Source organism: Odocoileus virginianus, chromosome 12 (assembly GCF_023699985.2).
Source record: "Odocoileus virginianus isolate 20LAN1187 ecotype Illinois chromosome 12, Ovbor_1.2, whole genome shotgun sequence".
NCBI lineage: Eukaryota > Metazoa > Chordata > Mammalia > Artiodactyla > Cervidae > Odocoileus > Odocoileus virginianus.
In genome coordinates, this window is record NC_069685.1 from 4,339,538 (window position 1) to 4,366,334 (window position 26,797).

The 26,797-nt window shown below is 44.8% G+C and overlaps 1 long non-coding RNA gene and 1 other non-coding gene across 3 annotated transcripts in view; one reads left to right on the forward strand and one right to left on the reverse strand.

The window, feature by feature from the left end:
- The window catches only part of LOC139037729 (uncharacterized), a 60,517-nt gene that overhangs the window by 18,438 nt on the left and 15,282 nt on the right, over positions 1-26,797 (forward strand). The window contains exon 4 of one of the 2 annotated variants that reach the window (XR_011490572.1): positions 26,318-26,587. The exons of the other annotated variant lie outside the window; for it this stretch is intronic. This is a non-coding gene — a long non-coding RNA (uncharacterized lncRNA). The remainder of the gene's footprint in view (positions 1-26,317; positions 26,588-26,797) is intronic. 2 annotated transcript variants of the gene reach the window in all.
- LOC139037940 (U6 spliceosomal RNA) lies at positions 7,918-8,024 on the reverse strand. The gene has a single exon (XR_011490878.1). It is a non-coding gene; the product is annotated as a U6 spliceosomal RNA (small nuclear RNA).

Genomic DNA, 26,797 nt, shown 5'->3' on the forward strand with positions numbered 1-26,797 from the left:
AACAAGTATAAAAATAATAGAGGAGAATAGAGAGTATGTAAAATTTTAGACTATTCTCAATAATTTTATTGGTGATGGTAATAATGTTTCCAAGATGTTGTAATCTTGGAATGTTGTACATCTAATGTGGCCTAAAGCAAATGAATATTATGGGATACTAATTCTATCATCCGCTGAAAACCAGGATTGTTGTGTTTCAGTTCAGTTCAGTCACTCAGTTGTGTCTTGACTCTTTGTGACCCCAAGGACTGCAGCACGCCAGGCCTCCCTGTCCATCAGCAACTCCCAGAGTTTACTCAAACTCATGCCCATTGAGTCAGTGATGCCATCCAACCATCTCATCCTTAGTCGTTCCCTTCTCCTCCTGCCTTCCATGTTTCCCAGCATCAGGGTCTTTTCAAATGAGTCAGCTTTTCACATCAGGTGGCCAAAGTATTGGAGTTTCAGCTTCAACACCAGTCCTTCCAATGACTAGGCAGGACTGATTTCCTTTAGGATGGACTGGTTGGATCTCCTTGCAGTCCAAGGGACTCTCAAGAGTCTTCTCCAACACCACAGTTCAAAAGCATCAATTCTTCAGTGCTCAGCTTTCTTTACAGTCCAACTCTCACATCCATACATGACTACTGGAAAAACCATAGCCATGACTAGATGGACCTTTGTTGGCCAAGTAATATCTCAACTTTTTAATATGCTGTCTAGGTTGGTCATAACTTTTCTTCCAAAGAGTAAGCGTCTTTTAATTTCATGGCTACAGTCACAATCTGCAGTGATTTTTGGAACCCCTAAAAACAAAGTCTGTCACTGTTTCCACTGTTTCCCCATCTATTTCCCATGAAGTCATGGGACCAGATGCCATGATCTTTGTTTTCTGAATGTTGAGCTTTAAGCCAACTTTTTCACTGTCCTCTTTCACTTTCATCAAGAGGCTCTTTAGTTCTTCATTTTCTGCCATAAGGGTGGTATCATCTGCATATCTGAGGTTATTGATATTTCTCCCAGCAAACTTGATTCCAGCTTGTGCTTCATCCAGCCCAGCGTTTCTCATGATGTACTCTGTATAAGCAGGGTGACAATATATGGCCTTGACGTACTCCTTTTCCTATTTGGAACCAGTCTGTTGTTCCATGTCCAGTTCTAACTGTTGCTTCCTGACCTGCATACAGGTTTCTCAAGAGGCAGGTCAGGTGGTTTGGTATCCCCATGTCTTTCAGAATTTTCCACAGTTTATTGTGATCCACACAGTCAAAGGCTTTAGCATAGTCAATAAAGCATAAATAGATGTTTTTATGGAATACTCTTGCTTTTTCGATGATCCAGCAGATGTTGGCAATTTGATTTCTGGCTCCTCTGCCTTTTCTAAAACCAGCTTGAACATCTGGAAGTTCTTAGTTCACGTACTGTTGAAGCCTGGCTTGGAGAATTTTGAGCATTACTTTGCTAGTGTGTGAGATGAGTGCAATTGTGTGGTAGTTTGAACATTCTTTGCCATTGCCTTTCTTTGGGATTGGAATGAAAACTGACCTTTTCCAGTCCTGTGGCCACTGCTGAGTTTTCCAAATTTGCTGGCATATTAAGTGCAGCACTTTCACAGCATCACCTTTTAGGATTTGAAATAGCTCAACTGGATTTCTATCACCTCCACTAGCTTTGTTCATAGTGATGCTTCCTAAGGCCCACTTGACTTCACATTCCAGGACGTCTGGCTCTTGGTGAGTGATCATACCACCATGGTTATCTGGGTCATGAAGATCTTTTTTGTATAGTTCTGTGTATTCTTGCCACCTCTTAATATCTTCTGCTTCTGTTAGGTCCCTACCATTTCTGTCCTTTATTGAGCCCATCTTTGCATGAAATGTTCCCTTGGTATCTCCAGTTTTCTTGAAGAGATCTCTAGTCTTTCCCATTTATTGTTTTCCTCTATTTCTTTGCACTGATCGCTAAGGACGGCTTTCTTAACTCTGCTTGCTATTCTTTAGAACTCTGCATTCAGATGGGTATATCTTTCCTTTTCTCCTCTGCTTTTTGCTTCTCTTCTTTTGTTGTGTTTAAGGATATCGAATTATAACAGATAAAAGATGAAGTGAAAACCCTAAAGTCTTGAATTGAACTGGAAATAGTGTGAATTTATGAGATGTTTTATTTCTATCAATCTATGTATCCATGTATGTATTGTATGTATATATCTATCTATTTCCTGGAAGAGGGCACAGAAACCCACTCCAATATTCTTGCCTCGAGAATCCCCATGGACAGAGGAGCCTGGCAGGCTATGGTTTATACATAGTGTCACAAAGAGTCGGACACAACAGAAGCAACTTAGCATGCATGAATGGATGTATCTGTCTATCTCCAAACTCCGGGAGATGGTGAAAGACAGGGAAGCTAGGCATGCTGCAGTCCGTGGGATTGCAAAGAGTCGGAAGGGATTTGAGCCACTGAGCAACAATAACAATGTATCTATTGAAAGAAATCTATAAACAATCAACCAATCCAACCACAATAAGCATTTCCAGTATCCAGACTATGGCTTGAAATACTGTTTCCCAACTAAAGGAAATCAAAGTTTCCTGGGAAAATGTTTGAATCATGGTATAGATTTAGTTTGGACTCTTTTGTTGTACAGAATATGAGTAAACTATCAAAGACCACTAGAGTCATGTCAAGGGGACTCAGAAACCAAACTGAAGAGGCACCTTTGACCAAACAGTGGATGCATAAAAATAAAATGAGGGCTTCCTAGGTGGTACTACTGGGAAAGGGCCTGCCTGCCAATGCAGGAGACATAAGAGAGGCGGGTTTGATCCCTGGGTTGGGAAGATCCCCTGGAGGAGGGCCTGGCAACCCACTCCAGTATTCTTGCCTGGAGAATTCCATGGACAGAGGAATCTGGTGGGCTGTAATGCATGTGGTCACAGTCAGACATGACCAAGCAACTAATGCACAAAAATAAAATAAGAATAAAAAAGAATTTAAAAGACATAATAAATGCTATCAACTAAAATTATGAAATATTTTTAAACCCATGGGTTCATAAGGACATCAAAAATTTCTCACTGGCCACCTTCAGAGGGTGATAAGGAACTGTTCTGATTAACTGTTGTGTATAACAAACTCCCCCAAGACTTGGTAGAGTAAACAATGATTTTGTTATGTTTGCGTAGTCTATACTTCAGTCCCCTTCAACAGGGCCTGGGGGTACAGCTGCACGAAGCTTGGGATGCCATCTGCGGAAACGAAATGGCTGGGGCTGAAATTATCTGGAGGCTGCTTTGCTTGTATGTCTGGGCCTGGATTAAACTGAATCCAAGCCTGTGCTTAGCTGGGGTCGTCTCAGAGTGGCTGCATTTGGTATAAGGCAGCTCAGGACCCCGAGAGCATGCCTTCTAAGAAACAAGGCAGAAACTGCCTGATCTTTTATGACTCAGCCATGGGAGTCACACTGTGACATTTCCATACTCTGTTGTTTGAAGTGGTCACATGTCCTCCCAGATTCAATGGGAGGGGACACAGATCCTACCTCTTAAACTTGGAAGTGCCAGAGAATTCAAAAGCATGTTTTAAAACCATTCATCACAGGAACAAATTCATTTTCTCAAAAACTGATGATTAAAGCAAAGAAAACTTAGTGTTTGCTATTTGAACAGTGCCACTGAGGAAGCAAACATAATATAAAGGGGAGCCACCCTTAACAGAAATATCCAACTAATAAATGAAAAATAAATGATGAAATTAGAATATTACCAATCTGCAGATCCCAGCGAATTAATGGAGCTAGATGTTGAGTGGCAACAGCAAATTACCCCATAAAAAGAGAGACAACCAGCCTGTGAAGAAAGAACTCACTGCCACCTGGGGGTCCCGCAGAAGGGAGTGAGCACCATCTGGTCCAGCCTTCGACCAGGGACCAGTGTGCAAGGCGTCAGAGGCAGAGGAGATACTGCATTGTCCCATGAATCCACAGTTAGAGAAATACAGACTCTGAGGGGCTCTGTAGGCCAAACACCCCAGGTTCATTAACAGATGGATTGAAAAGGAAAGAAAGTGAGACAGGCTGGGACCTGGGACCCTTTGCTACAGTGCTTATACCTGGACAAACCTCTCCTTGAGCAACGAAATACAAAGCTAAAAGGGACTAGAAAAAGCCGCATGTGTGCATAGTTGGGATGACAAGATACAAAAAGACGGGAACACCCAGCTGCCATGGGGACAAAAGCAGGGTATCATGCCGGCCCCCTGAACGCAGCACTGAAGCAGTGGACACACTCCCTAAGCCCCATCTCCAGTCTGACCCCTGGACCCACTCCCATCCTCACACCATATCAGGTACCACCTCGACTCCCCTGGGGAAGCAAGTGAGCCAGGGAACCTGTTCCTTGTTTTTATTCCCTTTCTGCTGCAGCAGGCACACCAATAAAGACTGGCCTGAATTTCCTGTCCGCCCTCTGATCAATTTCTATTGATTAAGGAGACCAAGAACGCTGGTCAGTAACAAAAGGAACAGAGGGGAGCCTGTAGATTAAACTCAAAAGATATAAAGTGGAAAAATAAGGAGGAAGGCATAGAGGCATAGGGGCGTAGACGGAGGCACAGTGTGTCTAAGTATGAGGATTTAGTGATAAAACCATGAAGAAACAAGGAAGTGATTATAATAAAAGTCAGCATGGTGGTTACTTTCCAGGAAAGGGAGACAAATGAGGTTGGCACAGGGCCACAGAGAGGGGTCTGGGAGGTCAGTGCTTTTGGTCACATGGGGTTCACCTTATGAGATGACTCATAACAACTCTGCATTTATTTAAGGGTTTTCTATATGTTTGATTTTACAATAAAAAATTGAAAAATAGGGAAGCAGAGGAAGATGGAAGGAGTGATTCTGATGATGGTGGTAACACCTAACATTTATTGCACACTTACAGATTAGATATTGTTGTTGTTGTTTGGTCGCTAAGTTATATCTGACTCTTATGACCCCATGAACTAAGCCATTAGGCTCCTCTGTCCATGGGATTTCCCAGGCAAGAATCCTGGAGTGGGTTGCCACTTCCTTCTCCAGGGAATCTTTCCAACCCCGAGATCCTGCATTGGCAGATGAATTCTTTACCAGTAAACCAGCAGGGAAGCCCACTGATTAGGTAAAGAATATTTAATTCTCACTGTCATCACCACCATTATTCCCATTTTTCATATGGTGAAACTGAGGGTTTATAAAAGTTAAGTAGCCTGAACAAGGTCTTAAGTTAGGAGTGATAGGACACACAAGCCAGATATTCCCACAAATAGTTGAGGGAAGAGCAAGGCCGCCTCTATGCTTTCCTCTCCTCTGCTGGGTGAAAAAAAATACAGAGTGTTTACTCCTTGATACTCATTATGGAGAATTGTGAAAGGCACTCTCGTTTTCGCCCAATAGCAGTTTAGGGGAGTGAAGCTGTGCTAAGCATTTTGTGATAAGTGCTCTCGTACACAAGCCAATAATTCAATTTGAGACTTACAAAAACATATTTCTCCTCTTAGCATGGTTTTAAATATCCAGCTCTCTTTACTGAAAACAAATGTCCTATATGCCCTTGCTATTCATCTCTTTCTAATATTTAAAAGAGAAGAAGTTTTAAATCATATGCTTAAAAATTTTATATAGAAAAAGAGAATGTCATCTGTTTTTTAAAATAAAATTTTGGCTATAACCTCTTATTTATTTATTTTCCAAGTTTTAAAAAATATTTCATTATGCATAATAGATTATAGAAATTTTCAATGTATTTTAAAAAGGGTGTTGGGACTGACTGGGCTAAATCCCAGAAACCTAATGCCATAGGTTTCTTATGTGGGGCTTCCCCAGTAGCTCGGCGGTTAAGAATCTGCCTGCAATGCAGAAGCCTCGGGAGATGCAGGTTCTGTGTCTGGGTCAGGAAGATCCCCTGGAGAAGGGAATGACAGCCCACTCCAGTATTCTTGCCTGGAGAATTTCACGGACCGAGGAGCCTGGCGGACTACAGTCCATGGGGTTGCAAAGAAGCAACTTCGCCCACACACACGTAGGTTTCTTATACTTTGTGAGAGTGAAACTCATCTAAGTGAACTACCTCAACTATTTTTTAAAGATTTAAAAAATTAAAAATTTTTTTTGACTGCACTGGGCCTTTGCTGCTGTGTGGGCTGTTCTCTAGCTGTGCCGAGTGGGGCTGTCTCGCTGCGGTGCCCCGGCCTCTCGTCGCGAGCCTTCTCTCGTGGCAGAGCTCGGGCTCAGGAGTTGTGGCGCACAGGCTTGCAGATCCCACTGCTCCACAGCATGTGCGACCTTCCCGGAGGAGTCGAACCCACGTCTCCTGTATTGGCACGAGGACTCTTTACCACTGGGGTACCAGGGAAGCCCCAAATACCCAAACTTTTAAGACAGTATCTCAATCAAAACAGAGAAACCAAGCTTTGAAAGTGTATACAGGATCCACTTTCCCAAGCAGCTTAATTTTGAATCAGTGACCTGTGAAGTGAAGGTCGCTCAGTCATGTCCAGCTCTTTGCGACCACATGGACTGTAGCTTCCAGGCTCCTCTGTCCATGAAATTCTCTAGGCAAGAACACTGGAGTGGGTAGCCTTTCCCTTCTCCAGGGGATCTTCCCAACCCAGGTCTCCTGCGTTATAGGTGGATTCTTTACCAACTGAGCTACCAGGGAAGCCCTAATTTTAAATCAGTGACCCATATTGATGCATAACAATAAAACTTTTTTTAAAGTTAAAGTGAGTATTTATTAGCGAATGAATGAAACTTGGCTGCATATTGTAATCACTGGGGACTATAAGTGAGTGCAAACACCTAGGTTTCTCCCCAGAAGCACTGGTGTAATAATTCTAGGGTGTGGCTTGGACATCAGGTTTTTAAACATTTTTGCTTTAATTTTAAAACTTCTAGTTTTTATTTATGGAAGTGTAGCTGTTTTGTATGTCTGTGAGTCTGTTTCTGTTTTGTAAATAAGTTCATTTGTATAATTTTTTCTTATATTCCACATGTAAGCAATATATGCTGTTTGTCTTCTTCTGACTTACCTCGCTTAGTATGAGTATTCTCTAGGTCCATCCATGTTGCGGTAAGTGGAATTATTCTATCCTTTTTTATGGCTGAGTAGCATTCCTTTATATATATGTATCACATTGTCTTTATCCACTCTTCTGTTGGTGGACATTTGGGTTGCTTGCATGTCTTGGCTATCGTAAATAGTGCTGCTCCGAACACTGGGATGTGTGTATCTTTTACGATCAGAATTTTCATCTTTTCTGAGTATGTGCCCAGGAATGGGATTGCAGGATCGCATGGGAGCTCTACTGTTAGTTTTCTGAGGAATGTCCGTACTGTTCTCCACAGTGACTGTACCAACTTACGTTCTCACCAATAGGGTGCGAGGATTCATTTTTCTCCGGACCCTCTGCAGCATTTATCATTTATAGACTCTCTGATGATGGCCATTTTGACCAGTGTGAGGTGATGCCTCATTGTAGTTTTGATTTGCAATTCTTTAATAATTAGTGATGTTGAGCTTCTTTTCATGTGCCTGTTGAGGTTGTAACTTTTTTGTTGTTGTTGTTTTCATTTATTTTTATTAGTTGGAGGCTAGTTACCTTACAATATTATAGTGATTTTGCCATACATTGACATGAATCAGCCATGGATTTACATGTGTTCCTCATCCCGATCCCCCCTCCCGCCTCCCTCCCCATCCCATCCCTCTGGGTCTTCCCAGTGCACCAGCCCTGAGCACTTGTCTCATGCATCCAACCTGTACTGGTGATCTGTTTCACCCTTGATAGTATACTTGTTTCAATGCTGTTCTCTCAGAACATCCCACCCTCCCCTTCTCCCACAGAGTCCAAAAGTCTGTTCTATACACCTGTGTCTCTTTTTCTGTTTTGCATATAGGGTTATTGAAAAATATGGAATGCTTCACGAATTTGTGTGTCATCCTTGCGCAGGGGCCATGCTAATTTTCTCTGTATCATTCCAATTTTAGTATATGTGCTGCCTAAGTGAGCACGAGGTTATAACTTTTAAAGAAAAACTATTTAAGTAAGGTGTCTTCTTGTCTCTCAAAGTCACTTTGAAAACTACAAGGCAAGATGTCTTATCTTCTAAGACAAAAGCAGACCCTTTGAATACACAGGACCTATTAAATTTCTTTTGTGTCTCTACCAAGTAATTTCAGAGTAGGCCCTGTTTGCTCACCAGGCCACTGCTTCCTAAATTTGCAATTAGTGGAATGTCCAGAAGAGGGCACTTGTTCCCCAGAACTCAAAGGAGCCACTCCAAGGACAAAAGGCGAGCAGCTATAAACAGACCCAATCCATCCAGAGGACTGAGAACAAAAGGGTACGTTTTTTAAAAAAGCAAGAGACTCAGTATTTAATGCTGCCTCCGGTAATCTCCACAAACAGCCTAGAACTAGGTCACAACTTGTCGCCGACAGGCTGAATTCTGCAGCATAAAAAGTAAAGTAGAAAATATCTGGTTTAAGAAAATGATAGGGCTTCCCTGCTGGCTCAGTGGTAAAGAATCTGCCTCCCAGTGCAGGAGACATGAGTTCGATCCCTGGCCCAGGAGGATCCAGCATGTTATGGAGCAACTAAGCCCGTGTACCACAACTATTGAGCCTGAGCCCAAGAGCTGCAACGGCTGAGCCCTCACTCCTAGAGCCCGTGCTCAGCAACAGGAGAACCTGCCCCAGTGAGAAGCCCACACGCCACAGCTAGAGACCAGCCTATGCTCTCTGCAACTAGAGAAAAGCTCCTGCAACAACGAAGACCCAGCACAGCCAAAAATAAATAAATAAATTATAAAAAAAAGACTTAAAAAAAAAATTAAAAAAAAAAAAAAAAAAAAAGAAAATGATATTGTTTGCTTAGTATAAAAAGTTCCATGCTCGTAATACCTACTTATTCCACAGAATAGATGCACTCAGGCTTTGCTGAACCCAAAACCAATAAATTTAAACATGAATCATGCATTTGGTGGGATAAAACTCTAGGTGCTCTGTTTGGTAAGATATTGGTCAGACACTTAGCCCTTCCCAGGCAAGCCCCGTGTTATCCCTGACTTTGTTCTGGCTTATCACCGAACACACATCCCATCCACATGAATAGCTTTTCACACATAATTATGCTCTTAAAAACTTAGAGCAACTTTCACAGTCTGTTTTTAAGAAAACACAAAGAGAGCAAACACAAAGAGAGGAATATTTCAGAGCAAGCAACTCAGAGCAAACACACAAATGGAAGGCCAGCCCCTCGTTTACTTACAGGCCTTTAAGCTTCTAATATTGACATTAGTTTCTGAGGTCTCCTGTGCATGTTCTCTTCTACAGCAAACAAGAGTGCTTGAATCTATAAAGAGGCAGATTTTGCTGCTCCAGAAAGATGGGTTATTTGCCCCCCCAAGGACAAAAGACAATTTGGAAGAGCTGACGGGCTGAGTTATTGGGAGCAATGGGCAAGTAGTCTCTGCTAGCCAAATAAGTTCCTTTGCATAAGCTGTAGCGATACATTACAGAATCCAGGATAAAGACCCAGAACAAGAGACGGACAGTCGGAAGATTACAGTGTTTGAGAAGGATTTGGCTACAGCATTTTCTTAAGGTCTGTGTGAAAGAATTACCTTGAATTTCAGCATGCCTCTCCAAAAGGTATTTTTAGAAGCAATTATGTTAAAAGCTTTGAGAGCCTTGGAGCTTTATCTAAACGGCTATCTCTTGGCCTGAGGGACCTTAAGGTATTGAATTAAGTGAGTTTACTCTTAAAAACAAGAGCTTCCATAGAGAAAGACAGCAGCCTTGCATGCAGCACACAAGCTGGGACAAATCTGGAGAAGGCCAGGTGTATCTGGGGAGGAGGCGGGGGCTGCTGCTGTTGGCGTCGTCGTTTTCCCTCATGTGATGCATTGATCAGGAGAGGGACCTGTGCGGTCTTTTTATTTTTTAACTTTTATTTTATACTGACGTATACTTGCTTTACAAAGTTGTGTGGTCTCAGCTGTATAGCAAAGTGATTCAGTTGTACGTATATATTGAATATGTATAAATACACAACACAGACATGTATACATATATGTGGTTGTTGTTTAGTCGCTCAATTGTGTCCCACTCTTTTCAGATCCCATGGATTACCGGGCTTCTCCATCCATAGCATTTTCCAGGCAAGAATACTGGAGTGGGTTACCATTTCCTCCTCCAGGGGAGCTTCCTGACCCAGGGATCAAATTCACGTCTGCTGCATTGAAGGCAGATTCTTACTGCTGAGCCATAGGGGAAGTCTATATATGTGTTGGCTCAGATGATAAAAAAATTGCCTGCGGTGCTGGAGACCCAGGTTTGATCCCTGGATCAGGAAGATCCCCTGGAGGAGGGCATGGCAACCCACTCCAGTATCCTTGCCTGGAGAATCCCATGGACAGAGGGGCCTGGTGGGCTACAGTCCATGAGGTCGCAGAGAGACATGACTGAGTTACTGACCCTTCAAAAAAAATCTCTGTTCTTTTTCAGATTCTTTTCCCATTTAGGTTACTACAGGGTATTGAGTAGAGCTCCCCCTGCTGTCTAGTAGGACCTTGGTGACTGTGCAGGCTTGGTAAAGGGCTCCCCGCCTTCCAGGAGTGTCTCCAGGAGAACCAGGTGGCACAGGGGGGCTCTCTGCAGCTTCCTTCCGTCGTCCCGATTCCCTCTCTGCATGAGTGCAGGCAGCCCTGCGACCCCCACCTGCAGACCAGGTTCGCCCTTCCCTCCGGGCACATCCTCCGACCGCGCTGTCTTCAGCTTCAGTGACTTCCTGCTCATTTGCTAGTGCAGGGGGTTTTTATCCTGGGGCCTTGAGGATGCACAGGGTCTGAGATATCTTGAAGTCATATTTGAGACGTGTGGTTACAAAAATGTGCACTGTCTATTCAGAACAGCCAAGACATAGGAATGTCCCTTGACAGATGAATGGGTAAAGGAGATGTGGTATATATAGACACAATGGAATACTACTCAGCCATGAAAAAAACAAGATAATACCATTCGCAGCAAGATGAATGGACCTAGAGGTTATCATGTTAAGTGGAGTCAGAGAAAGACACATACCACGTGGCGTCACTTGTAAGTGGAATCTAAAATATGACATGAATGAACCTATCTATGAAACGAAAGTAGATTCACAGACATGGAGGGCAGACTTGTGGTTGCCGAGGGGGAGGGGCTGGGGGCGGTGTATTGGCAGTTCGGGATTAGCAGAGGCAAACTATGTATACTGAATGGATGAACAACAGGGTCCTACGGTATAGCACAGGGAACTGTGCTCAGTAGCCTGTGATAAAGCATGATGGAGACGAATATGAAAAAGAATATACACGTGGGCTTTCCTGGTGGCTCAGATGGTAAAGAATCTGCCTGCATGTAGAAGCCCTGGGTTCATTTCATGGGCCAAGAAGATTCCCTGGAGGAGGGCATGTCACCCCACTCCAGTATTCTTGCCGGGAAAATCCCATGGACAGAAGAGCCTGGTGGGCTACAGTCCATGGGGCCTCAAAAGAGTGGGGCACGAGTGAATGGCTAACAGCATGCATAGCTGAGTCACTCTGCTGGACAGCAGAAATTAATACAGCATTGCAAATCAGTTTTACTTAAATAGAATAAGTTAAAAAAATTAAAATGCGCATTGTTTTCTTCAGAGGATCAGCTTAAACGTTCAGTGACTTCTCAGGGATTTACAGCTTCCAAAGGGCTATGGAAATCGCCCCAGAGGGATTGTGGAGGAACTGAGGTTGGAGAAGCCACACTGCCTCGGGGACTTGACAGGCAGAGGGCCCAGGGAGCTGACAGAACCCTTTACGATGTCTAGGCAACCAAGGAACCCCAGAGGTCCTTCCTTTCAAGTTGGTGATTTTACAAATAAGGAAACTGAGTCTCAGAGTCTCGCAGTAGGCCAGCACCTGGTCCCTAACTCTCCCCTGGGAGTTCCTTCCATAACAGCGCTCAGGACAATCAGGTTCTTCCAGTTCTAATCCTGGAAGTTGAGGGGAGGGGAGGCAGGAGAGATGGCCTTCCAGCATCATCAAGGTAGGTTCAGACTTCACAGGTTTTCCATCAGCAGCACGTTGTTGGGAGTGTGGCCTCCGGAGCATGGGTGTGGTCTATACTCTGAGTCTTCTATGTGACTTTAGGAAAATCATCCTCCTCCATGTGCCTCGGTTTTCATCTCTGTCAAGTGGGAATGATAGTAGCACAGACCATGTAAGGTTTTGCGGTGAGGATTAAACGAGCACATCTTACGTACACAGAACAGGGTCTGACGTGTATTCAGCACTTGCTTTATCCTCATCTATTATTGATATTTTACAAGCATTTATTGAGCATTTTTTATATTCAAAGCATTGTGCCAGACACTAAGGATAGTAATCAAGACAAAGGCCCAATTTATTTCCTTCAGCCAGGAGTGGGTTGTGGGGAAACCAGTTAATTAAAACGTATTGTGACAAGTGGTTGGCCCGATGCCCTTGGTAACGGGGAGAGACACTAACATCTAGTGTCTTACATTTCTCCTGAGACCCAGAATGCAAACCTGCACAGGCAAACCGCAGTCTGTCCTGTGGATCTGCCTACGAAGGGGCCCTGGAACAATGAGGCAATGCCATATGCCAATGCAAACATTAGGGGCAGGGCTGACAGGCGCTCCAAGTGGCAGTTTGGGACTGGACAAGGTAGCAGAGTTGGGGAGGAGGGCCGGCCACGGCTGGGGAGAACTGGGATCTTAGGACCAGACGCTGCACAAAGCTGCCAGGGAACCCTGGGATCTGATTACACCCCGGAGTTTATGGGCCGGCAGAGCTAAGACACAGAGCGGCAGAGCTGGGCTGACTTCCTCCACGGTCACAGTGTTTTCTGCGGTCTTTTTTTTTTTTTTCTGTGGTCTTTTTTGAAGGCATGTGGCCAGGACCCCATGCCTACCAACCCCCTGAGTTAAGTATAAAGCCCTCTGTATCAGATGGGGTTCTGCAGAGAAACAGAACCAACAGGATGTGTATATACAGAAGGAGGTTCATTTTAAGAAACTGGCCGTCCCATTGTGGACACTGCGTGCCCGATGAGTCACTTCAGGCGTGTCCGACTCTTTGTGACCCCATGGACTGTAGCCCGCCAGGCTCCTCTGTCCATGGGATTCTCCAGGCAAGAATGCTGGAGAGGGTTGCCGTGCCCTCCTCCAGGGGATCTTCCCAACCCTGGGATCAAACCTGTATCTCCTGCATTGGCAGGTGGGTTCTTTACCATTAGCACCACCTGGGAAGTCTGGAATTGCAGCAGATCAGCAGGCTGGACACTCCAACGGGAGCTGAAAATACAGTCATGAGTCTGAGGCAAAATTTCTTTTTAACAATGTTAGTGTTAGTTGCTCAGTCGTGCCCGACTCTTTGCGACCCCATGGACTGCAGCCCACCAGGCTCCTCTGTCCATGAGATTTTCCAGGCAAGGATACTGGAGTGGGTTGCCATTTCCTTCTCCAGGGGATCTTCCCAACCCGGGATCAAACCCAGGTCTCCTGCACTGCAGGCAGATTCTTTACCAACTGAGCTACAAGGGAATTACTTATTTTTAATTGGAAGACAATTGCTTTACGATTGGCTGGTGGCAGAATTTCTTTGCTGCCACCTGGAGGCAGCAGTCTGTCCTCTTCAGGAGACCTCAGGTTTTGTTTTGTTTTAAGGCCTTCAACTGATTATATGAAGCCCACCCATGTTGTGGAAGATAATCTGCTTTTCACCAAGTCAACTGATTTGAATGTTAATCACATCTAAAAAAATACCTTCACAGCAACATCCAGAGTGGTATTTGACAAAACAATTGGGCACCATTCGTTCCATGGCCTAGCCAAGTTGACACAAAATGAACCACCACATCTGACTCCAACACTCACCAAATGCCCTAAGCCCACATGAAAACAGAGGGAAAGAGAGCTTTTGGTTTAAAACCTTAACAAATCTGAACATTTCCTTGCAACTCTTCACCTCCTCTGCAAAGGTGCCCCCAGGTCCCACGCCATGGTCATGTCCATGTCGTCTGTGGAACCAGCGTCCATCGCCCGCCCTGTGACCCTGTCAGTTCTGGGTTGTAACCATGTTTAGTCTCCTGACTCTGAATTTCATCCTTGGTTCCTCAGGGCTTAGCTTTCATTGCACCTACAGCACACAGCAAGCGCCCAACAAATGTTTGTTCAGTGAGGAAATTTCTGCTTCTGGAGCTCCGCCAGAGCCTCTGAGACCAAAGAAAAGAGGAATTCAGGTTCCCTGACAAACCCTTGATGCCCAGAGAGCCCAGCATCCAAGACGGCAGGAGCCTGTGTATTCGTGTTAAACATTGAATTTACACAAGCCCACGTCATGCCACGGCAATGAGCACGACTCTTCTATACAATGTGCTAACAGAACTGCACACTTGCCTTATTCACCATCAGATAGCAGCAGTGAGTCACTTCCTTGGGAGTGGGAGTTCAAACTAAGTATCTTGACGTGGAAGGTTCCAGTTCTCTGGGCTTGTCTGTCGTCCATTCTTTCCTTTACCCTAAAAGCATTTCTTGGATGCTGACTGCGCCAGGAGCATAATCGCAGTCCTCAAGGAATGTATGGCCTAGGGCTCGAGACTTCCCTTACATCTTCATACAGAAATGCCAGATTCACTTGATATTTGGCCATAAGGAAATGCAGTGAATCTTGGGTCAAAATGTCATGTTTTTTCAATGACTTCATCTTTAAACTTGACACAAAGTCAAAGCTTGGTGAGGCAGGGGCCCCTTCATGTTTGTGCTATTTCTTCTTTAGTAGAATGTGAGGTGGGCTTCCCAGGGGCGTAGTGCTAGAGAAGCTGCCTAGCAATGCAGGAGACACAAGAGACGCAGGTTTGATCCCTGGGTCAGGAAGAACCATGGAAAAGGAACTGGCAGCCCACTCCAGCATTCTTGTTGGAAAGTTCCATGGACAGAGGAGCCTGATGGGCTATAGTCCTTGGGGTCACAAAGAGTTGGAGACGACCAAACGTGCATACACACACACTCACATAGACTGTGAGATGTAATAGTGCCCATATCAGGCTGTAAATTCTCACACTTTAACCACTGCAAACTTGGAAAAACCAAGTCAGAGAAGAAAACTCCCTGCTCTTCTCCTTTCTCTCACCCATGTTTCCAAATTAAACTTGGAAAACCAAGGGGAGATAGAGAAAAATTTCCTTCGTAATTATCATAAGATTAGCATACAATGGAATTTTAGATTACAGATCTTTTTAGAAAATATCCTTTTTAGAAAAGGATATTTGTCCAGAGTGATGCTTTATAAAACTCAATGTGTCTCAAAGTACAAAATACCCTTCAGCTGTACCTTGTGTTACTAAGCCCATCTGTACAACGTCACCTCCGAGACCTCCCCTTTTTGCTGGCCATGTGCTGACAGAACATGGGAGGTGAGTGCTTCTTGGCATTAGCCATTCCACATGGTGGTCTGAGGACATTTCCTAGAAGTTTCCATCTCCATTCTATTTTCATTGCCACATCTAGCTCAGGAGGATGCAGCTCATGTAGTCCATGGTATGAACCACAAAGGAAAGAAACTTGATTTGAGACAGATTTTCCAAATAAAGTATACAGTATTTAAAATACCCACCTATTTCAAGTCTAAAGACTTACATTTTAGCTATAAGAATTAGATTGATACGGAATTTTAAGTCAACAGAATCTGGAAAGCAGTTTTGAGAGCATGGCAGACCGAGATGAGATGCCCTCTCTCCAGTAGTGTGCTGGAAAATGTGGAACAAGCAGCTCTTCCAAAAATGCTGTATGTATGTATAAGCTTATTACACATTTTCTTGACTTAAAGGCTGTATGCCTGGGTGCGTCCCTTCAGTCGTATCCAACTCTTTGCAACCCCGTGGGCTGTAACCCGCCAGGCTTCTCTGTAAGCCGCCTTCTTCTCCAGGTGAGAATACTGGAGTGGGTTGCCATGCCCTCCTCTGGGGGGTCTTCCCAAATCAGGGACAGAACCTGAGTCTCTTATGTCTCCTGCATTGGCAGGTGGGTTCTTTACCATTAGCATCACCAGGGAAACCCCTTCAAGAACATATACAGCATATAATTTACAAATAATAGTTAAATATATAATGCTCTTTGTGGTAGATTTCATGTCACCTCCTGACTCTTCCAGAACATGCTTGTTGAGTTTTGCAATCCAATTTTACCTTCAGCCAATCTCTGTTTGCCGTCCAACCATGATTTGACAAATGGGGTTGCATTTTAATCTGCTAACTCATTTCCTGATAGATTTTTTGTTATAACATTTGGTATGTGACTCACTGTTGAACTATTTCTCTTGCTTATGCAGATTATATTGATCAAAGTGAGACCTGTTTCAGCCTCAGCACTAGATTTGACATATTTTTAAGTTTAATCTGCATTATTAACATTTTCTCATCACCTTCTTGGTTCTAGGGTTTCCCTGGTAGCTCAGATAGTAGAGAATCTTCCTGTAATGCAGGAGACCTGGCTTCCGTCCCTGAGTCAGGAAGGTCCCCTGGAGAAGGGAATGGCAACCCACTCTAGTATTCTTGCCTGGAGAATTCCATTGGCAAACCGTGTAATCACAAAGAGTTGGACATGACTGAGCGACTAACACTCTTAGCTCTAGACCAGGGATTGACAGACTATGGCCAGTGGGCCAAATCTGGCTTGAAGCCTGTTTTGCAAATAAAGTTTTATTGGAAAACAGCCACATGCATTTGTTTCCATGGTAGCTGTGGCTGCTTTTGCACTGCAAGAGCAGAGGTGAATAGTTGCAACAGAAACCGTGTGGACCACAAAGCTGAAAATATTTACTATCTGGCCCTTTACAGAACAAGTCTGTCAACCTTTGAACTAGATGATTAATAAATGATAAGTCAAGCCCTGATTTGTGGTATTCACAGGTTTCTATGATGTAATAGCTACTCCCACTGCAGCCAGTTTCAAGCCATCGCTGTGAGGTCACTGAATGCAGAATTGGGAAGAACTGCTAAGATGTTCATCACACAAAACTCTGACACAGATGCAGTAGATGAAAATGACAGCAAGAGCATAGAGAACAGTGAAAGTGTAGTCCAATCATTTGCAAGTGACAGGTTTTGAGTTTTTATCACCTATGTTTTATTATAATGTATTTAATTGTGGGTTTCTATGGCAACCCACTCCAGTACTCTTGCCTGGAAAATCCCATGGATGGAGGAGTGTGGTAGGCTACAGTCCATGGGATTGAAAAGAGTTGGACACAACTGAGCGACTTCACTTTCACTTTTCACTTTCTATAATTTAGTTTTTAATAATGGCTGTGTTTATCCTTTAAAAAGAATTCATTTGAATCAGTTCTAATGAGATGGATGAAACTGGAGCCCATCATACAGAGTGAAGTAAGCCAGAAAGATACAGACCAATACAGTATACTAACGCATATATATGGAATATAGAAAGATGGTAACAATAACCCTATATGCAAAACAGAAAAAGAGACACAGATGTACAGAACAGAATTTTGGACTCTGTGGGAGAAAGCAAGGGTGGGATGTTTCGAGAGAACAGCACCGAAACATGTATATTATCTAGGGTGAAACAGATCACCAGCCCAGGCTGGATGCATGAGACAAGTGCTCGGGGCTGGTGCACTGGGGAGACCCAGAGGAATCTGGTGGAGAGGGAGGTGGGAGGGGGGATCGGGATGGGGAATACATGTAAATCCATGGCTGATTCATGTCAATGTATGACAAAAACCACTACAATATTGTAAGTAATTAGCCTCCAACTAATAAAAATAAATGGAAAAAAAAATAATGGCTGTGTTTAGCAACTGGGTCATACAATTCCTAAAAATTTAGTCGTTGGTTCTTATGAACTGATACAGGCCAACACCGGTACACCTCTGTCACCCCCTAAAACTAGAACTCATGGAAATGCTAGTTAAACTCTACTGTGGGCAGGAATCCCTTAGAAGAAATGGAATAGCCATCATAGTCAACAAGAGAGTCTGAAATGCAGTCAGTCAGTCAGTTACAGTCGTTCAGTCGTGTCCGACACCTTGCGACTCCATGAATTGCAGCATGCCAGGCCTCCCTGTCCATCACCAACTCCTGGAGTCTACTCAAACTCATGTCCATTGAGTCGGTGATGCCATCCAGCTATCTCATCCTCTGTTGTCCCCTTCTCCTCCTGCCCCCAATCCCTCCCAGCATCAGGGTCTTTTCCAATGAGTAACTCTTCACATAAGGTGACCAGAGTACTGGAGTTTCAGCTTCAGCATCAGTCTTTCCAATGAACACCCATGACTGATCTCCTCTAGGATGGACCGGTTGGATCTCCTTGCAGTCCAAGGGACTCTCAAGAGTCTTCTCCAACACCACAGTTCAAAAGCATCAATTTTTCGGCACTGGATGCAATCTCAAAAATGACAGAATAATCTCTGTTCATTTCCAAGGCAAACCATTCAATATCATGGTAATCCAAGTCTATGCCCCAACCAGTAATGCTGAAGAAGCTGAAGTTGAATGGTTCTATGAAGACCTACAAGACTTTCTAGAACTAACACCCAAAAAAGATGTCCTTTTCATTATAGGGGACTGAAATGCAAATTTGGCCTTGGAGTACAGAATGAAGCATGGCAAAGGCTAATAGATTTTTGCCAAGAGAACATATCAACTATAACAGGTGCTATAAACAAGAAGGGAACTTGGCGCTGGAGCTGGATCAGTGAGTGAGCTAGAAATAGGAGAGTGGGCCAAAGGGCCAGGGGATGTCAAACCCTCAGGGTTGGAGGGCTTGATACTCAAACAGGGATAAGAGCCATGTGTGGGTATGCACAAGATTACTGGGACCCAGCATTAAATGGGGGCCCTGGAGGGCAGCCTCTGTATAGAAACTGGAACAACCCAGTATCCCTGGTAAGGGCAAGGAACCGTATGTGCCTGGGCAGATTGTTTTTACCTTCAATTTTATTGGAGTGCATTGATTTACAATGTTGTGTTAGTTTCAGATGTACAGCAAAATGTTCCAATATATACATACACACGTTCATTCTTTGTCAGGTTCTTTTCTCATACAGGTTGTCACGGGGCTTCCTTGGTGATCAGTGGTAAAGAATCCTCCTGCAGTGAGGGAGACTTGCAGTAGACATGGGCCCGATCCCTGGGTCAGGAAGATCCCCTGGAGAAGGAAATGGCAACCCACTCCAGTATCCTTGCTGGAAATCCCATGGACAGAGGAGCCTGGCCGACTGCAGTCCATGGGATCACAAAAGAGTCGGACATAACTAAAGAACAACAACATAAGTTATACAGAATACTGAGGAGAGGTCCCTGTTCTGTAAGTTGACCCTAATTGGTTGTCTATCTTATATTTAGTAGTGTGTGTATGTATGTTCATCCCAAGTTTCCCCTTCGGTAACCTTGTTTTTGATATCTGTAAGTCTATTTCCATTTTGTAAATAAGTTCATTTGCATCATTTTTTTTGGTTAGATTCCAATATGAGTGATATAATATGATATTTGTCTTTCCCTGTCTAACTTCATTTAGTATGATAATCTCTAGGTCCATCCATGTTGCTAGAAATGGCATTTATTTCATTCTTTTTATGGCTGAGTAATATTCCATTGTTTACATGCACCCCCGTCTTCTCTATCCATTCATCTGTTGATGGACACTAAGGCTGCTTCCATGTCTTGACTATTGTAAGTAATGCTGCAATGAACATAAGGTGCTTACATCTTTTTGGATTATGTTTTTCTCCAGATATAAAGGGAGATTTTTTTAAAGTCTCTTACGAGAAATCAAAATCCCAAGCTTGTGTCCAGTGTAGATGTGAACTCAGTTTCACACTATCTGCAGGATGAGGGGATTTTAAGTTAAAAATTACTATAAAAATCGTTCCTCAACCAGCAGGATGCTAGGGCCCAGACAGAGGCTCACATTTTCCTCTGACAAACAGATTTCAAGTTCTAAGTCACAGACTGGGAAAATGCACATAACCAATGAAGCTTGAATCCAGAAAAACAAAGAATCCTACAATTCAGTAAGAAATAGACAAGCAATTCAACAGAAAAATGAGCAAAGGGTATGGAATTAACAATTTGCAGAAGAGGAAGTATTTCTGGTCATTAAAAAATGGGGGAGAAGCTCTACCTCATTGCTAATGGGAAAAAACCATAAATTAACATAACGAGGTCCTAGCATTTCATACCCTATTGAATTTTCAAAAATGTTAAAGATGTTAAAACCAAATATTGGCAGGGATGTGGGGAGATCAGAAACCTCAGCCTGCACTGGTGGGAGTGTAAAAGACACCACTTCAGGCGTGAGCAACTTGTTCTCATTGAAACAGCAGGAACAGAAAATGAAAAACATCAGTCCATGGGGGTTGCTGGGTAAATTGTGGCAATATTCATACACTGGAATTCTATCTATCTGATACAATGAACCAAACAGACGTATTAATGTAGATATATTTGGAAATACTCATGTGAAACAAAAAAAAAGGTCCAAGAGGCTTTTGTACCTAAAAAGGAACAGACGGGACTTTCCCAGAATTCCAGTGGTTAAAACTTTGAGCTTCCACTACATGGGGCTCAGATTCAATCTTTGATCAGGGAAATAAAATTCTACATGCCACATGGCGTGGCCAAAATAATTTAAATAAAGCTTGGAAAGAAAAAAGGACTAGAAACACCAAATAGTGTGGTATATAAAAAAATACTCTAAACAACAAAATATATATATCAAAATCATAAAACCATAGGTGAAGGACAGAGTCATAACTTCTGGGGAGGAAGGAAGGAAAGGAGATAAATGGGAGGTAGTGAGGACTCCAGTTGTATCTATCAAAATTTCTTTCCTTCCAAAAATGTGTGAAGGAAATATTGCAAAATGTTAAAATGTGTGCAGTACTAATGTTGGGCATGTAGGTATCTGTTAAATTATTTTCTGTGAATTTTGTGTGTGTGTGTCTGAAAACTTTTTTGAACAGTGTCTAGGAAGCATTCATGGCTAAATCCATCCACTTAATAAATTGCAAGAAATTGGAATAGAAGACTCTCTGTCTCCATCTATCTGGCTCCCTTATTTTAGAAGACAGAAGAAACAGTGAGGCTAATGCAGTTTTGAAATGAAGAATTGTCTGAATATGTCCTGGCACAGATTTTCCCCATTAGAGCTGAGGACCAGATACTTGTGAAATAGATGGGACATGCCCTCAGCGAGGGCTCCTTCGTTGTGCATCGTTTTATCATCAGTTAACCCGGAAGTGTATGGGCCCGGGCCTGAGACTTCCCATCCTGTCCCACTGCTAGTCCGGGCGTGGCTTTCACAGAACAGCGCACCGCTGTCGTCTGTGAACTTACTAAAAATGGAGTTTCCTCGGCTCTGCTGCGAAAGACACTCGTGGGGTCGGGGTGGGGGTGGGCATGGGGATGGGTTATTTCTACGGGCCACGACGTTGCTGGGGCCGTGGCCTACAGGACAACAGCTTCAGCCTTTGGGCCACATTTGCTAAGTACCTGCTTGCTTCCCTCTTCTTTGGAAAAAAACGGAATAAAAGGAGGCTTGGCTTGCTGCTGGTGAACATGAGACCTTAGAAACCAGGGCAAGGCTCATCATCCAGCCTCGTGGAAAAAAAAGTACTGAACAGTCGCCAAAATGAAAGTAGATTATATACCTAGTTAGAAATGGAAGCGGCAAGTTTCCACTGTAAGTGCCAGAGTGGCGGTCGTGTGGTAAGACAATGCTTGAAAGACAGGAGTCTGGTCCCCACCCCCTCTTCTTGATGGCCGGAGGGAGAAGACAGGAAGAAGCTGGCTGAGAAGGTTCCTGCTGATTTATCCACAGCGGGGCACTGCCTTCTCATCCCTTATTCAGGTTTGCAAAGTGCTTTCAGCCTCTCTGATAAAAAAGGGACAAAATATCGGCAGCCTGTTCATTGTTATTACACTGTAGGAGACGCCCAGCATGAGCATGAAGATGGCCACTGACACCCCAAAGGCAGAACTTGCCAGCAGGATGGGACAGACAGAGAGAAGGACAGATGGGTGGCCAGAACTCCAAAATGACATAAACTAAGCCTTACGTGACACATCCTCCACCCTCCGAGTCACACTTCCTCTCCAAAGACTCAGACAGGGTCTGTAACCAGCCACTGTGAGCGGTGGCATCGGGCACCTTGGAGGTTGTTGAGTTTTGGGGGAGGCTGTTGAGATGACCCATATGGGAAACCCAGCAACTGGGAAGCCAGGGCATGGGCAGCGACCCATGCTGGGCCAGGCAGATCCGTCTACCTGGGGCTTGGACACTTGAGTTAGTGAAGCAAAGTGTCAGGGGTGAGCGGCCTGGTTTTCAGGCAATGACCGTGATGGCAGCAGCACTGTGACGTGTCCAGAGGGTGGTTGGGCAGAATGGCCACAGCCAGGACCTAGGGCATGATGCTGACTGAGCTCTGCTGTGGGCCGCCCATGTTCCCATAGTTTCCATTCCTTTCCGTGTCTCTGCATAGGCTACCCAGGCTCCTTTCGGTTCTTTTTTTTTTTTTTTCCTACCTGAGTCAGCTGATTTGGTGTCCATCATTTACCTCTAAGAACCCTAGTGAATTCAACCAGTGCTTCAGAGACAGGAAGAGTTCCAGGTAAAGAAAAAGTGAAAAAAGGGAAAGTGTTAGTCGTCAGTTGTGTCTGACTCTTTCTGACCCCATGGATTGTAGTCCACCAGGCTCCACTCTCCATGGAATTCTCCAGGCAAGAATACTGGAGTGGGTAACCCAGGCAAGGAATTCAGGTCTCCTGCATTGCAGGCAGATTCTTCACCATCTGAGCCACCAGGGGAGCCCCCAGGTAAAGAAAACTACATATTTAAAAAACAATCCCCATAACTCACCCCAGAGATGAGAAAGTCAGGAGCTTCAAAGCCTCATTTGTTATTCGTGATGAATACAAGCCAAAGATCTCTACTCATTTAAGAAGTGCTGTAAAGACTCTGACTCGGAATTTCCTGTTCTCAGATCTTAGCTCCAGAAACGTTCCCACAAGGATGATGCTAGTTGTTGGGCCTGAGCTACAGTAGCATGATGGTGGCACCATTATCTGGAACCTGATGGAGGAGATAGGTTGGATAGAGGGGTGGGAATCAAGGATATCATTTAGGAAATGTCAAGTTTGAGATGCCACTGAAGTATCTGAAGGAAGTACTAAACTGGTACTTGGATGAATGTAAGGGTCTGGACGTTAGGTGTATTCAAATGAAGGAATAAATTTGGATGTTATCAGTAAATGGATGGGGTTTCAAGCCATGGATGAAAATATCTAGAAAAAGGAACACATAGACACAAATGAGGAGGTATATGTAGAGATCAGGGAGAGAGTGACCAGGAGAAGGAGACTGATAAGAAGTGTCTGGTGGGATATGAGCAAGCACTGAAGGCTACTGGATCAGGCCAACCAGAGATGGGGGGGGCTTCCCAGGTGGCGCGAGTGGTAAAGAACTTGCCTGCCAATTCAGGAGACCTAGGAGACGCAGGTTTGATCCCTGGGTAAAGAAGATCACTTGGAAAAGGGGATGGCAACCCACTGCATATTCTTGCCTGGAGAATCCCATGGACAGAGGAGCCTGGTGTCCATAGGGTCGCAAAGAGTTGGACACGACTGAAGCGACTTAGCACACAACAGGAGACAAGAGTGATTCAAGGAAAGGAGGTGGGCAGCTGTGTTTGTCCCTTCCAGGACTGGTTATATTAGATGAAGCTGGATTTGACGACATGGGAATCACTAATGACCTCGATGAGAGGAGTTTTGAGGGAGTAATGGGGCCAGAATCCAGACTGAAGAGGACTGAAGACCTACCTGCTTAATGGTTGGTGATGAAGTAGAGGTAACAGTTTGTTGTAGACATTGGTGGAGAAGGTTTGCTATGAAGGGGAACAGAGAAAGGGGCAAAGCTGAGGGCTTGTGGACTCAAGGAGAGTCCACATCTGCATGTTAGTGAGAAGGATCTAGTAGAGAAGAGATTGATGGTACAAGAGAAAGAGAGAATGCAGGAAGGACGACCCCCTTCATTCAGCAAGCATTCGGCGTTGATGCATGTTGGACACTGTTTTGGGCTCAGGTCACAGACTCTGAGCTCTGTGAGTTTCCACTCTGAGGTGAGTTCGGGCAAAGGGGTGGCCTTGACAGGTGGGAGACAGGTGTCGTTGTGGGTACATTTGCAGAGTTGGGGATGGGAGGAGAACTGGGCCCTATCTGACAGCTAAGGATGAAGCAGGTCATGAGCTGACATTGAAGGTGGGACAGGAGATCATATGGGAGCCTTGGAGAGAGAATAGTGTGCTCCCAGCTCCTGGGGAAAGTGGACTCTATGAAAACTGACAGGGCAGCCAAGTCATGCCCATGCGAGGTGTGGGGTCATGAATTTACAGTGAAAACAGCCAGCTTGGTGGATTGTGTGATTGTTTTTCTTGCCAGGGTCAGTTGCTCAAGAACAGGCAGGTTGTTGTTTAGTTTCTCAGTCAAGCCTGACTCTTTGTGACCCTACTGACTGCAGCACGCTAGGCCTTCCTGTCCTTCACCATCTCGTGGAGTTTGCTCAGACTCCTGTCCATTGAGTTGGTGATGCCATCCAACCATCTCATCCTCTGTCGTCCCTTTCTCCTCCTGTCCTCAATCTTTCCCAGCATCAGGGTCTTTTCCAGTGAAAAGGTAGGCAGGTGGAAGGTCAACATTTACATCAGTCAGGGTTGGGCTTTTGTCACAAGAGAATGGCTTAGAAAAGAGATGAGCATCGCCTTAGAAAAGAGGCGATGGACACACAGGTGGAGCCACGTGAAGAGACAGATGCATGATTACAGCCGCAGAACTCAGGAGCCGCCGGAGCCTGGACGGGGACGGAAGGTCCTCCCCAGAGTCTTGGGGAGACTGTGGCCCTGTCCGTGCCTTGACTGGGGACTCTGGTTTCTGGAACTGTGAGAGGATCAGTTTGTGTTTAACTCATCGCAGCAGCCCCGGGAAACTAGCAGAGGATTTGGTCCCTATGGTGCTGGTTGGCGCCTCAGCGTGGCTGTAAAAGTCGCTGAGGATGAAGACAGGGTGAAAGCTGACGGGCAGTTACCGAGTCAGAGCTAGAATTACTCATGAAGAGGGGCACGTCAGAGGTCAGTAACGACAGAAAGGAGGAGAGGCGGCCGTGACGCCCCAGTGTGTCGTAGCTGTTTAGTCGCTCAGTCGTGTCCAGCTCTTTGTGACCCCAGGGACTGTAGCCCACCAGGCTCCTCTGTCCACGAAATCCTCCAGGCAAGAGTACTGGCGTGGGTAGCCAGTCCCTTCTTCAGGGGATCTTCCTGACTCATGGAGCTAACCTGTGTCTCCTGCCTTGGCAGCGAACTTTTTACTGTAGGGCCATCAGGGGCGCAACCGCATGACACACCTGGAAATAAACTGTGGTTTTTTAAAAAAAGAGAGAGAGAGAAATAGCTTGGAAATGACAGTGGGGGAGGGCTCCCAGGGAAGCCGTGTCCTAGGGGACAGTCTGTTTTCAGTCAACACAGAGATGGCAGTGACACTGAGAGGAAGGTCTTGGAGGTGTGAATCTGCCACTCACAGCGAAGCTGGGATGTGGTGAGAGGGGCAGTTGGTCCATGGAGGGGGCCAGAGAGAGAGGAAGAGGGACGAGTCAGGGACCGCTGCCCAGAGGCCTGGACTCCTCCTGAACCGGATGTGAGGCCTGAGAGGGTGCTGGCCTGTGGGTCAGGACCTCACTCGGGGCCCTCTTGAGCATGGAGCTGGCTCCTTGGCTTCTCAAGGGCACAGCTGAAGTGTTGGGCTTGTTTGTCTAGATCAACGTCCGGATTATATGTCAAGGTTTATATTGATGTAGATCTGACAGTGAGAGGTCTGTTAAAAAAAGGATGGTATGTTCATACAATGGAAAGTTCTGTGGCCATTACAATGGGGTTGAAGAGAATAGAAGACAGTATGTAGTTAAGTGCAAAAATTGGGTCACAAAACAAATAGTATGACCCCAGTTTGGCAAACAAACAAACAAACAAGCAAACAAAGGTTTATCTCCAAGCGTATGTAGGTCTGGAAGGAGGCTCTACATGGGAACAGTAACAACAGTCTTCTGTGGATAGGAGTGTGAGTCTTAGTTCTCTTCCGACTTTGTTTTCCGAAACTGACAATGAATGTTTATCACTTTTGTGATCCGAGGGAGAAAAGAACAAACATTTGTCCTAATAGCATGTTCAAAAATTGTTTTTTCCTCTTTCTCTGTCTGAAAGGAGTATTTTAGAAATTTTTCCAAAAAAAAAAAAAAAAAGAAGAAAGAAAGAAATGTTCCTGGTTCGTTTGGCTTGCAGTGAATGTGAGACTTCTGGTCGCAGCCACCCCCTCCCACCTCGGGCCTTTCCACCGAGCCCGCTTCCCTTCCACACGAATCAGGTGCTCCTTGAACTTGACCCTGAGCCAGCCCTCCAGCCCTGGATCAACGGGCCTGGAGTTGGGATGGCCACACTGGTCTGGATCTGTGGGCCTTTTCGACGGTGCACCAGGTGAGTGACCTCTAGGACACGACCTGTTCCCACCTGGATGTGACACCCACCACCTGTGCAGTCAAGGCTTTTTCCTCTAAGACTTGCCATCCGTTGTCTGGTGGCTTTAAGGGAGGCAGGACCCTCACCCTTCACACCCCTGATGGTAGCCCTAGCTGCTCCTGAGTTGGGGCGGTGACCATCCTGGGCTCCCCTCCGCCAGCTCCCCCA